General features: G+C 42.9%; 1 long non-coding RNA gene across 2 annotated transcripts in view; it reads left to right on the forward strand.

Annotated features, from left to right (window-relative positions):
• LOC143835955 (uncharacterized) overlaps nt 1-11,203 on the forward strand; it is a 73,834-nt gene extending 62,631 nt beyond the window's left edge. The window contains exon 5 of one of the 2 annotated variants that reach the window (XR_013230421.1): nt 10,021-11,203. This is a non-coding gene — a long non-coding RNA (uncharacterized LOC143835955). Of the gene's footprint in view, nt 1-586; nt 888-10,020 lie in introns of those variants that run through there. The other variant, XR_013230422.1, reaches the window with a different exon arrangement.
• Nucleotides 11,204-11,567: the final 364 nt, after the last annotated feature.

Here is an 11,567-nt window from a genome sequence, read left to right on the forward strand (position 1 = left end):
TAGTAATGCCACATCTGTCCAACACCTCCACCTCTTCATTTCCAACCAGCCTTAAATAGTACCTCATTATTAATGTCTACCAGGCTGTCATATGGTGCTGAGGATTCAGTTATCTTTCAGTATCAAATGGGTTATGCTCCTGATTTCTCAGACCTTGTCTGATTCAGACTTTGGGAGAGTAATATGAGCCTTTCATTGACCACCTCTAGTGAGGATAATTGGCAAAGTCAGATTGATGGCTTTTTGATAACTGGAGCCAATGATGGAAACACGAGGGGGGGGGTAGAGCAGGGGTTAAGCACACCATGGCATCAGTGTGAATGAAGTCATAATGATGACCAGTGAAACTGAGGGTCAATTTGCTATTGTGCTGCATATTTCTTATTTGATCATGAGCAAGTCACTTTTCAGGTAGGCATTGCTTTAGCTTTTTTCTTTTTGGGGGGAAGGGGCTTTTTATAGCATGGCACATCAAGAGATAGATATAATATCCCCCTTCACAACTGCACATCTAATGAGATGGTTAAGATAATGTCATGATCCAGAATGTCCCTTTTCAAATCTCACCTATTTTTTCTCTCCATAGTGAAGAGCAGTTTTTACTGCCATCAGCCATACTCTCAGGCCGTTTTTCCAGTGTAACTTTTGCCCTTCGCCTATGTATTTGTGGAGAACCTGCTGTTGTTTTGGATTGACCACTATACTTGGAGACAAGAACCAAATATATTGAGAGATTTTTGAGTAGCCAGAACTTCCCTGCGAATTTGGACAAAATAGTCTTTTTATTATTGGATACCAACTCCCTAATTAGTTATAATGTTTGACTATTTGCATTAGCAGCAAGGAAAATTTGAGCCAAATTTACGCCACCAGAGAGCTAGAGACCTGAATTCTTATAGTCTTTTATTATCTATGGACTACTGCATGTATTGTTCTAATTCTTTTACTGTTTTTATATCAACTGATATGATTGCATTGTAATGGCCTATGGCTGGAAACAATAAAGTCTTATACATACTGATAAAATGAGGGTTGGTTTAGACCTTACTGTTGCTGAAGGATTGGGCGTGTTAAGTGTTGTCAAGTGTGTTTATAAGCGCACACACATGTGCATACACTATACAGAGATGGGACAATGCTAAACATTCTTTATTGCATGCATCTCCTAATCTTGTGGAAAGATATCTTGGTACATATACATTTCAAAGAGCATTTAAGTGCTACTGTTTCTTTGTGGAGCATGGTCCCAGATAATGGCTGTCCTACATCATGTGTGTGGTTGGGTGACTTCCTAAACAGTCCAGGGAGTAACTAGCCCAGATACTAGTCAAAATTTAGCCACTGGAACTAAACCTCTGCTCTGACTCAAGGAATGAAAACAAAACATTGGTACCAAATCTTGGATCTCACTCCAGCCACCCAAATAAGCCTCTGAATTTTTGACCCGTTCTCAATCCCTCAGCTCAACTGCGCCTGGCACAGGGAAGAAAGTGCTAATGGGTCTCAGTGGTAGGAAGGAAACTTTTTAAAGAAATGGAGCACTGATCAGACAGGAAATGCCTCATGAAAGTTGAGTGGATTGCCTCTGGATGTTTACAGAATAAGCTACCAAATAACTGGTGCCTTGGGGATATTTTGTGAGCTCTTGAAACAAACGTTCATTTTTTTATCAGCCCTATCAATCCTTTGCGGGTGACCAGTGCTTAGACGGATTTGGGCCGAAAGATGGTCTGCTGCATTTCACAGTTTGTTCACAGATAAATCCTGCTGTTTTGGTTTCTACGGCAGCCTTTCTTCTTGCAGAAATATGCTCAGCACGCCCAGGTACAAGAGAGATTCACACCATCCTGGGCATTTAAAACAGAAACGCTGCAAGATGACTGGATGGAAAGGAGCAGCAAGCCACAGGAACTGTTCCTTCCCATTATTTCCCCTCCCCAGTTTCTCACTGATGTCAGGAAACATGCATGTCAAAGATGATTTTGAGTTCTGTCTGTTGACTTTCTGGTCCCACCTTCTTCAGTGCAGAAACATATGTATCGGTCATTGAATTTGGATTTCGCTGACGGATATATGTAGACTAATGCTCTTTTACATGAGATTTTTTAAATTAATCAATTCTTCTAACCCACCTTTCAGCCAGTAATAGATCCCCCCAGGGAACTTACAACAATTCCACACCAAACATTCAATTTAAAATACAGATTGCGAAAGAAATAAAAGTAGGGATGGATTTTCCCAGTGTAAGAAACAGGGCTGCCACTGAACTTGGCAGCATCATGTCAAGGTTTCCTCACCCTATTCCAGTTTTTCTTCATGGCTGGTATCATTATGCTGAGGTCCATTCCGCACAGGTTTAATGTAGCAGGTGTGTGGCAAATTGTAATCGCTACTAATATGCAGTTATGAACAACGTCGTACACAATCTGCCACACTCCTGAAACTCGGGGGAGCATGGCAACGATGAATCGGCAGCTCACAGGCCAGCTGCCAGCTAGATGGGTCTCTACGTTAGGAGGAAGCAAGGAATCAAGGAATCAAGGCATATTCGTTGCAACGTGTGTTTTTCTTTTTTTAAAAAACATGTTCTTAAAGGCAAAGGGGCTTTTCCAGAGCATGGTAACAACTGCCCATTGGCTGCTCGCTTGATTGACAGCCAGGGGCGGGACAAAGCACGGCAAAAATCGCTTCCTTTCTAGCGATTTTTGCCGAGACCGGAAACCTGTGGGAAACTACTGAAATGCAACTGGATTCCACTACAAAGGCAAGTATGCGTTACGCCGAATTCCACTATTTTAAATTCCATTTTTTCTTTCTGAAAGCAAGTTGCCACATTGAACCTGGTGCGGAATGGGCCTGAGTGTTTCCCCTCTTTCAACCACAAGGAGCCAATAAAGTGAAACCAGGCTGAGGAAATGCACAATGGAATTATCAGGGTTACCAGCTCTAAGTTAGGAAATACTTGGAGTTTTGGGGAGTGGAGGCTGGGGAGAACAGGATTTGGAGCAGGGGGAAACCTCAGCAGGGTATAGTGCTACTCCACCCTCCACAGCAGCCATTTTCTCCAGGAGAACTGATCTTGGTTGTCTGGAGGTCAATTGTGATAGCAGGAGACCTCCAGGCACCTCCTGGAGGGTGGCAACCCTAATGATGATATCATGCCATAACTTAAATTATGCTATACATTGCAGACAGAGGAAACTTCACATGAGGCTGTCATGTGTCTTATAACCTGTAGTTCTGCCCTAAAAGAGAAGCGTATGCTTTTGAAGCATAATTGTGGTCTAAAATTTGGGGAATCCTGTTTCCTTCCCCTACAAATGGCAGCCCCACTAAAGAAAATTATTTTCTTCATTCTGATCTGTTTGGATTGTTTCAGAACATCTCAAAAAGGAGTCTCCCTCCCTCTTCATATGTACCTTTTCTGACCACAATTCAAACCAGAGGGGTTGACTTCTGGTAAAGGAATTCAACTTTTCTTTCTGTTGGAAAAGTCTGATTAAGAAAGGGGATTCACAACCTTTCAGGAAAGGAGGTATGTCATGACATCATCCTCAGTTATTATGCTTATGCTACTTGGAAACAACATTAATTGCTATTTTTATTACAGTGTAGAAAGTAGTAATACGGGGCTTGGGCTGTTCTGCCTGGTTGCTGCCACTGAGCAGAGTCTAAGAAGGGAGAGGACTCTTGTATATTTTTGTGCCTGGGATTCAGTGAGGAGGTAGGATGGGCCAGGTAATATCATGTATGCTCATCCCTGATCAGGTTGCTGATTTTTATTGCATAGTCACATCACGGTGACATTTGCACTGTCTCACCCCCTAGCTCTACCTTCATCGCTATTGGCCGATAAAACCCATGGGTTAACACCTGTTGGCTGTTATATAGAATGTCCACACTCTGCAATGAGAACATAAGATGTGTGCTGTTGAATTAGGTCAGCAGTCCATCTAATTCAGCATCATTCTTCACACAGTTGCCATAAGGTCCAGGTCTTCTCCTGATGCTGCCTCTTGTCACTGAAATTTAGAAATTTACTGTCTCTGGATGTGGCAGTTTCTTCTATTTATCATGGCTAGTAGTCATTAATGGACATATATACCATGAATATGTCTAATCCCCATGGAATGCCATCTATGTTAGTACATAGGGTAGCCAACTCCAGGTTGAGAAACTTATGGAAATGTTGAGAGTGAATACTGAGAAACGGTAATGACTGGGGAAGGCACTGGCAAACCACCCCGTATTGACTCTGCCATGAAAATGCTAGTGGGCGTCACCCCAATGGTCAGACATGACTCAGTGCTTGCACAGGGGATACCTTTACCTTTACCTTTACTGAGAAAGGTGAGCATAGTGGGGTATAATGCCAAAGAATTCACCCTTCAAAGCAGCTATTTTATCCAGGTGACTTGATCTCTGTTTGGAGATCAATTGTAATTCCAGAATATCTCCAGGCTCTCCCTGGAGGCTGGCAACTCTAGCTAGTGGTCATCACTACATCTACTAGCAACAAATCCTAGAATTTTATTACCTGCTGGGTGATGATATATTTCCTTTTAGCCATTTTCCATTGTTACACTTTGAGTGCTCCTGTTCTACATACTCTAGACACAATCCTCCACAAATACACGCTTGCCATTTTGTATGAATACATGTATTTTCTAGCTTGGGAATATGTGAATGCATACCCCAATAATTAGGGTTTCCAATAATATGTACAAAATCTGGAAAAGATGTCCTATTCACAAAAAAATGTGAATACATGTACTCAGAAGATTTCACATAGTATTCTCTCCTGGTACACAATGTAAGAATGCCAAAATTTTAACAACTTGAAAGAGCTTGTCTGTCCTAAACCCTTTGCTTCCCAACTTCACTAGGAGTCTCTGAGTTCTAATATTTTTGAGAGGGAGAAAAATATCTCTGTATCCTCCTTCTCTGCTCCATACATAATTTTATAAACCTCTATTATGGTTATCTTTTTTCTAAACTTAAAAGCCACATCTCTTTAGCCTTTCCTTAAAGGCAAGGTGCTACGATCCCTTAATCATCTTGGTGCCCTCTTTCTGGAGAGAACTTTCTGTTGAGATTTTAAAAATACCATTAGAGGCTGATCATTTCTCTATGGCCGTGAAGCATATATCTAGTCCGTCCAAACAGCAGCAGAAGTATTTTCTCATACCTAGGTTATAGCCCCTTCCCATCTTTGCTCTTTAGACTAAATATTGGAGTCCAGTAATTGCAAGCAATTCACAGAGTATTAGGAATGTGGGGACATGCTTTGATTGTGAAAATGCCAGCAGATTTGCATGGGTGCTGGATTTACTGTGAAATGTTATGGTTCTCAAAGCCCCACAGACTGGTTACACTGTGCCAAAGCATATGCTTAGCATTTCTATAACATTCTCAGTAGAGCTGGATAACATCCCTGTGCAACATAGGACTGCATCTCAGAGCTACGTCCAGGGTTCAATAAATCTTCATACAAACCTTGGAATGTTCTGAATTCTACTTCATTCAATTCTACTCCTTTCAACATTTTAAGATACGTTCAAACATCTAGTTGTTAAGAAATGCACATTTTGTGAAGACTAGAATGAAAGTTTTACCTCTACATTGCATTTACAGCCTCTTTAAATCCCTGACATATCTTGTGGTATCTCCAAAAAGCAATATTTTCAACTATACTCTCATAAAATTGCCAGTGTGATGGGTAATCGTTGTTACCACTAGGGGGGGTATTACAGCTGGTATATTATGTGGCATTAATAAACCTAATACAAGAACCCTTCCATTTTGGGGTTATTTTTCTTTTCTATTGTTATGGGAGCATCTCTGGTCATTGCCTGTACTTTGATCTCTCCAAACTTTGGCATCAGTCCTACACAAAAAAGAAGCCTTTGTTCTCCATAGCTATCGTCATGCTGTAGAAGAATCTGAGCACAGGTATTAAACACTCGTTATTGATCGGTCAGCCGGTGGTCCAGTTTTATCTTCTCCTACCTGTCGGAGCGAGGTTATTTGCACTACAAATAATTTGGTTCCTGAGGTCTCACTAAAGTTAAAAGCACACCGTAGGCTGGAATGCTGAGGGGAAAATGCCAGGGGAGCTGCAGCAGAAGGCTGCCATCCAATAAAACAACACTGCACTCCCAGTGACAGACTGTTAATGCAATACCACAGGCTGCACTCTAGCACCACACTCCTGAAGTCATATGTTAATGCGAAACAGAGTCCACACCAAATTGCTTTACTCCGAGGGCAAGCAATGATGCAATTACTTGCTGCACCTCTGGACAAGGCTTCACTGTACTTCTCTGGCCATTTTTGTGTTTTTGCTCACTTTATCGCCATGCTTTCCCGGTAATAAACTGCAATTGTCCCCCATGGTATGTACATGCTCTCTCTCTCTCTCTCTCTCCAGAGCCAAGTTTACAATAACCCCATGATAGCCCATCTACTCCCTTGACAAGCTGCTTTTACTACACTGTGTGGATCCCACGGCACTTATTCTCTCAATTATATTTCTACATGCTTTTCTGTGGTATATCACACTGGCAAGCATATCATATTATCACTCCTTTTGGGGATTTAGTTTCTACATTCACTAGAGACAGGACTGCCAGTTTTGAAGTCCACCACAATATCGCCTCTCACTGACCAAACTATTTATACTACTACACAGATCACTGCATTGTAAAGATACACCCACACACAACAAAACAAACTCTGCTACTAAGTATATTATTCCCTGCTGCACTTCTATTTCATAGCATGCAAAGTGATCATGAGCTTGTACCAATAATGTAGTTTCCTCTATGTATAACCAAGGTCATGTGACATCATCTTACTGATTTTCCCACATTATTACACATTCAGTGGATCACTCCAATACTGAAATGCACATTATAGGTGTGTGCTCTGAATATGCATATAGTGGAGTATATGGGGTGGTGGTGGTAGAATCATACTTCCTGGTCCTATAATCTGATTGTGCAGATTCAGCATAACTGAATGTGCAAAAGCAGGGTTCCCAGTTATGCAACAGGCTTGTACATATGTAACCTCAGTGGAGATATTATGCTGAATGTAAAATGGGCTAGATATGGAGTCAGTGAGTACAATCCTATTTCCATCTGGGCCCTTTCAGTGTACACAGAAGCCTTGTTCTGGTATTCAAATTAATGTACAAGTGAAATAGATAGGGTTGCCAGGTCCCTTCTGGCAGCCCACCAGCAGCAGCAGGGCCCATGTTAGTCAGAAGTGGGATTGTAACATCCAGGATGTCAGGATGACACTCTGGTATCTGGGCAAAAACTCTATGGTAAATTTGGCATTTACCATAGTCCTTGCCCACACAGCAGAGCATTGCCTTGACATCCTAGATGTGATGACATCACTGGAGCATCACTGAGCTGGGGCAATCTTTGTGATTCTGGGGCTTTTGGCATAATTCAAGGGCACCAAAATTACTGTAAGAATATCCCCCACCTTTTCCACACAGTTGAAGCTGCTGCCACCACAAAATAAGTAAGGACTATATAACACTGTGTGTGAATGAGACCTTGGGGTACTTGTGGATTGTAAACTAAACATGAGCAAGCAGTGTGATGCAGCGGTAAAAAAGGCAAATGCCATTTTGGCCTGTATCAACAGAGGCATCACATCAAAATCACAAGATATCATAGTCCCATTGTATACAGCACTGGTCAGACCACACCTGGAGTACTGTGTGCAGTTCTGGAGGCCTCACTTCAAGAAGGACGTAGATAAAATTGAAAGGGTACAGAGGAGAGCGACGAGGATGATCTGGGGCCAAGGGACCAAGCCCTATGAAGATAGGTTGAGGGACTTGGGAACGTTCAGCCTGGAGAAAAGGAGGTTGAGAGGGGACATGATAGCCGTCTTTAAGTATTTGAAAGATTGTCATTTGGAGGAGGGCAGGATGCTGTTCCCATTGGCTGCAGAGGAAAGGACATGCAGTAATGGGTTTAAACTACAAGTACAACGATATAGGCTAGATATTAGGGGGGGAAATTTCACAGTCAGAGTAGTTCAGCAGTGGAATAGGCTGCCTAAGGAGGTGGTGAGCTCCTCCTCACTGGCAGTCTTCAAGCAAAGCTGGATACACACTTTTCTTGGATGCTTTAGGATGCTTTGGGCTGATCCTGCGTTGAGTAGGGGGTTGGACTAGATGGCCTGTATGGCCCCTTCCAACTCTATGATTCTATGATTCTTGATACACTTGGTGCTGCTTGCTCCTTCTCCTCCCCCATGCTCCCCTACCAGTGTGTGTATGTCTCAGTTGCTCTGCTCCCTGCCTCCTCAGTTTGGGCTGTAACTTGGCTGCCTGCCACAATTGCTGTTGGCCTTAGCAGTCAACTGGCTTACCACTGTGGCTGCCACAGCAAAGCCTCAGAATAGTGGGGGTGGCTGGGGCAGTTTGGTGGTCCCAGTATGGGACATGAGGTAGCTGAGGTTTCCTGGGATAACATTTAGCTTTGTACAGTCTATCCATACTATTGGTCCATTTTGCAGATGAAAGACTGAGGGGCTGCTTGTTTAATAAGGCACAATATGAAGTTCAACAAGTAGAAAGGCTTCAGAAGAATCTATCCTGCCCCCTGATACAAGATATATGTGTCAGACAACAGATCTGCAACAAGGATGGGACATTTGACATTTTGTGAATAGAACCACACTGTCTCAAGGGAAGTCAAATAGGTTGCTTCTTGGTGACTGTATACCCCATTATTGATAGCCGAATATGAAGTCCCTAGTTACAGAGAGTAAATAAAGCATGGAGGATACAGAAGCAGCAGTGGAGGAGGCTTGAGTACGGTCTGGCTCCCACATGTGCTGAGATCGTTAGAATGATTTATAGGGAAGAATGCAGGTCTTTTTCTTTTTTGCTTTATAATAATACATTAGGCTTTTAACCTCTGACCAAAAGAGGTGGAAGGGAGGACTCAGAAAACACCATGTTGCTTACAGCCCAGCCTGACCTGGGGGGGGGATACCTCCCTTTGCCCCCACCTTCCCTGGTTCTTTCATACCACAAAGCAAAGGATGTTTCTGCAGCTCATGAGGGGTTAAGCCAGGCTCTGGAATGCAAGAATTTAGAGAGAGGCGTCGGCTGCCTTGAGGTCACCTGTGAGGGATTAGCTGGGCCTTGCAGACAGTTGTTGTTTGAGGACTGTCTGAGGCCTCAGAAAGGGGGTAGTGGGGGGATTGCGAAGGGGGGGAAGAATGGCCCGGCGGGTGGGATCTTCCTGTCCTGCTGGGATTATACAACTATCAGATGCATTTGTGAAAGCCGAACTGTAAACTCTCTGTCTTTTTTGTTAAGGAAATAAATCCATCACCGGCTTCAGGGGAAAAGAAGGGGGAAAATGAACCTCTCTTCTCAGTGTGTTTCTAAGGCAAAGGTGGAAGCGACCCGGCAGGGATGGTGCAGTGCACATGCCGGTCAGCTCTTTAGACCCCATGGAAGCCTCAATGCATCATCGACTACTTACAGCCTCTACTGGATAATGACAGTTCTCTTTCCCAAGTACTAGGGGAATAAACTTTTCTTGGCCACAGACCGCTCCCCCCCTCCCCCCAAGTCTCAAACAACTCCTCACCCACAATAATACAACTTCTAATTTGAACATGGACACTGGGGGCAGAGCTTGCACATAAACCTAAATGCCAATTTACCTGGCACCCCCCCCCAACAACACAATTACTCAACCTAGCAATGTCAAAGGTTAATTTACTAAAAAATCAAATATAATATTATTAATTTATTACACAGTGCAAACAAACAGGATTAAAAATAACATACAAAGATACCATTAATCCTGCTGCTGTATATTATGATTTGAGTCAAGCTCGGGGGTCCTGACGACTTTCAAGTTGTTTTTTTCCCTAACAACATCAGCTATACCATCTCAAGTACATTCACTTGTCCATCTTCTAACATTATATATGCCATTAAACGCCAACAATGCCCTTTTGTTCTCCTCATAGGGCAAACAGGTCAAACCCTATGACAAAGGATGAATGAACACATTCTGAAATCAAGAATCACAAGATTGAGAAACATGCAAGAGAACACTTCAACCTTCCATGACATTCAATAGGTGACCTCAAAGTATCTGTTTTTCTTTGCTAAGAAGCTTCAGGAACAGACTAGAAATAGAAATTGCTGGGTTGCAAGTTATTACAACACTCAGAACAATGTAATCCCCAGGACTCAACAGGTATGGTGCTTTCTTTTCTCACTACACATGCTAACCTCAATCAGTCCAGGGGGGGGGGGGACTGTCTATTTTATTTAGTTAGAATAGTTAGAAGGGACCGCCTGTCTCCCTATGCCCCTTTGCAGTGCTCTGCGGATATGAATCTTTTGGTCATCCCCAGCCCGAGGGAGGCTTGCCTGGCCTCGACCAGGGCCAGGGCCTTCTCGGTCCTGGCCCCAACCTGGTGGGATGAGCTCCCGGAGGAGCTGCGGGCCCTGTGGGAGCTTTCAGCGTTCCATAGGGCCTGCAAAACAGAGCTCTTCTACCAGGTCTATGGTTGAGGCTGGGCAGCCAGATAGATCTGGGCCACTCCCATAGAAGCAGCAGTGGTGAATTTCATCTGGGCCCTCTTCCCTCTGCCTCCCCTCTTAGATATTGGGATATGTTAGCACTGGGTGAGTTTTACCACTGTATCTTAAGATTTTTATATAGATTGTTCTTATGTTTTATGTCCATTTTAAGGGAGTTTTAGTGGGGTTTGTTGGACGATTGTAACCCGCCATGAGCCTCCGGGGAGCGGCAGGCTATAAATTGAATGACTGAATAAATAAAAATAGTAGATTGTAATGTATAGTGGAATGGAATGTATTTCTTTGGTCTGGAGATAGGGGAGACAGAGGGAGTGCAATACTAGGGTCTCAGTTAATTACTCTCGCAATTCCATGGTTATAGATACATCCGTTCATCAATCTCCAGTTCTGACATATTTCTTATGTTCTCCCTTAGAATTAAACCCAAACAAATAGTAACCATATAAACTAAGCTTGTTATTCCTGTTTGGTTCTTGTATCTGTTAAACATCTTCACTATGTTGTATGCTAATTTACTGCTTACACTCTACCTATATGTATGGACGTAGCTTCCATTCTTTGTATTTGAAGAAATGTGTGTGTATACACAACAGCTTATACTGTGAATAAAATTCTATTGGTCTTAAAGGTGCCACTGTTGTCCAGCTTTGTTCTGAGGAAGGCTTTGTAATTATAGGCGATGGGGATCCTTTGGTTTCTCCAGTTGGAACTGGCCAAACAGGGTTGCCAGATCCCTCCTCCGCTGGACAGGCCTTCTGTACAGAGAAGCAAGGATTATCAGAAAGCTTTGTAGAAGAGTGCGACCATCAGCCAGCATCCTGAGTGAAGGAGAAACCCTGTTTGTGTGCACTCCCGACTTTCTAACTGCTGTTTGGGGTTTTCTGAAATGGACCCAAAGAAGTCTGTGTTCATATTTTAAAACAGCCATAATTCCTGCAGGTTTTTCAAAGAAGTAAATGACTCT

The sequence above is a fragment of the Paroedura picta genome, chromosome 4 (assembly GCF_049243985.1).
Source record: "Paroedura picta isolate Pp20150507F chromosome 4, Ppicta_v3.0, whole genome shotgun sequence".
NCBI lineage: Eukaryota > Metazoa > Chordata > Lepidosauria > Squamata > Gekkonidae > Paroedura > Paroedura picta.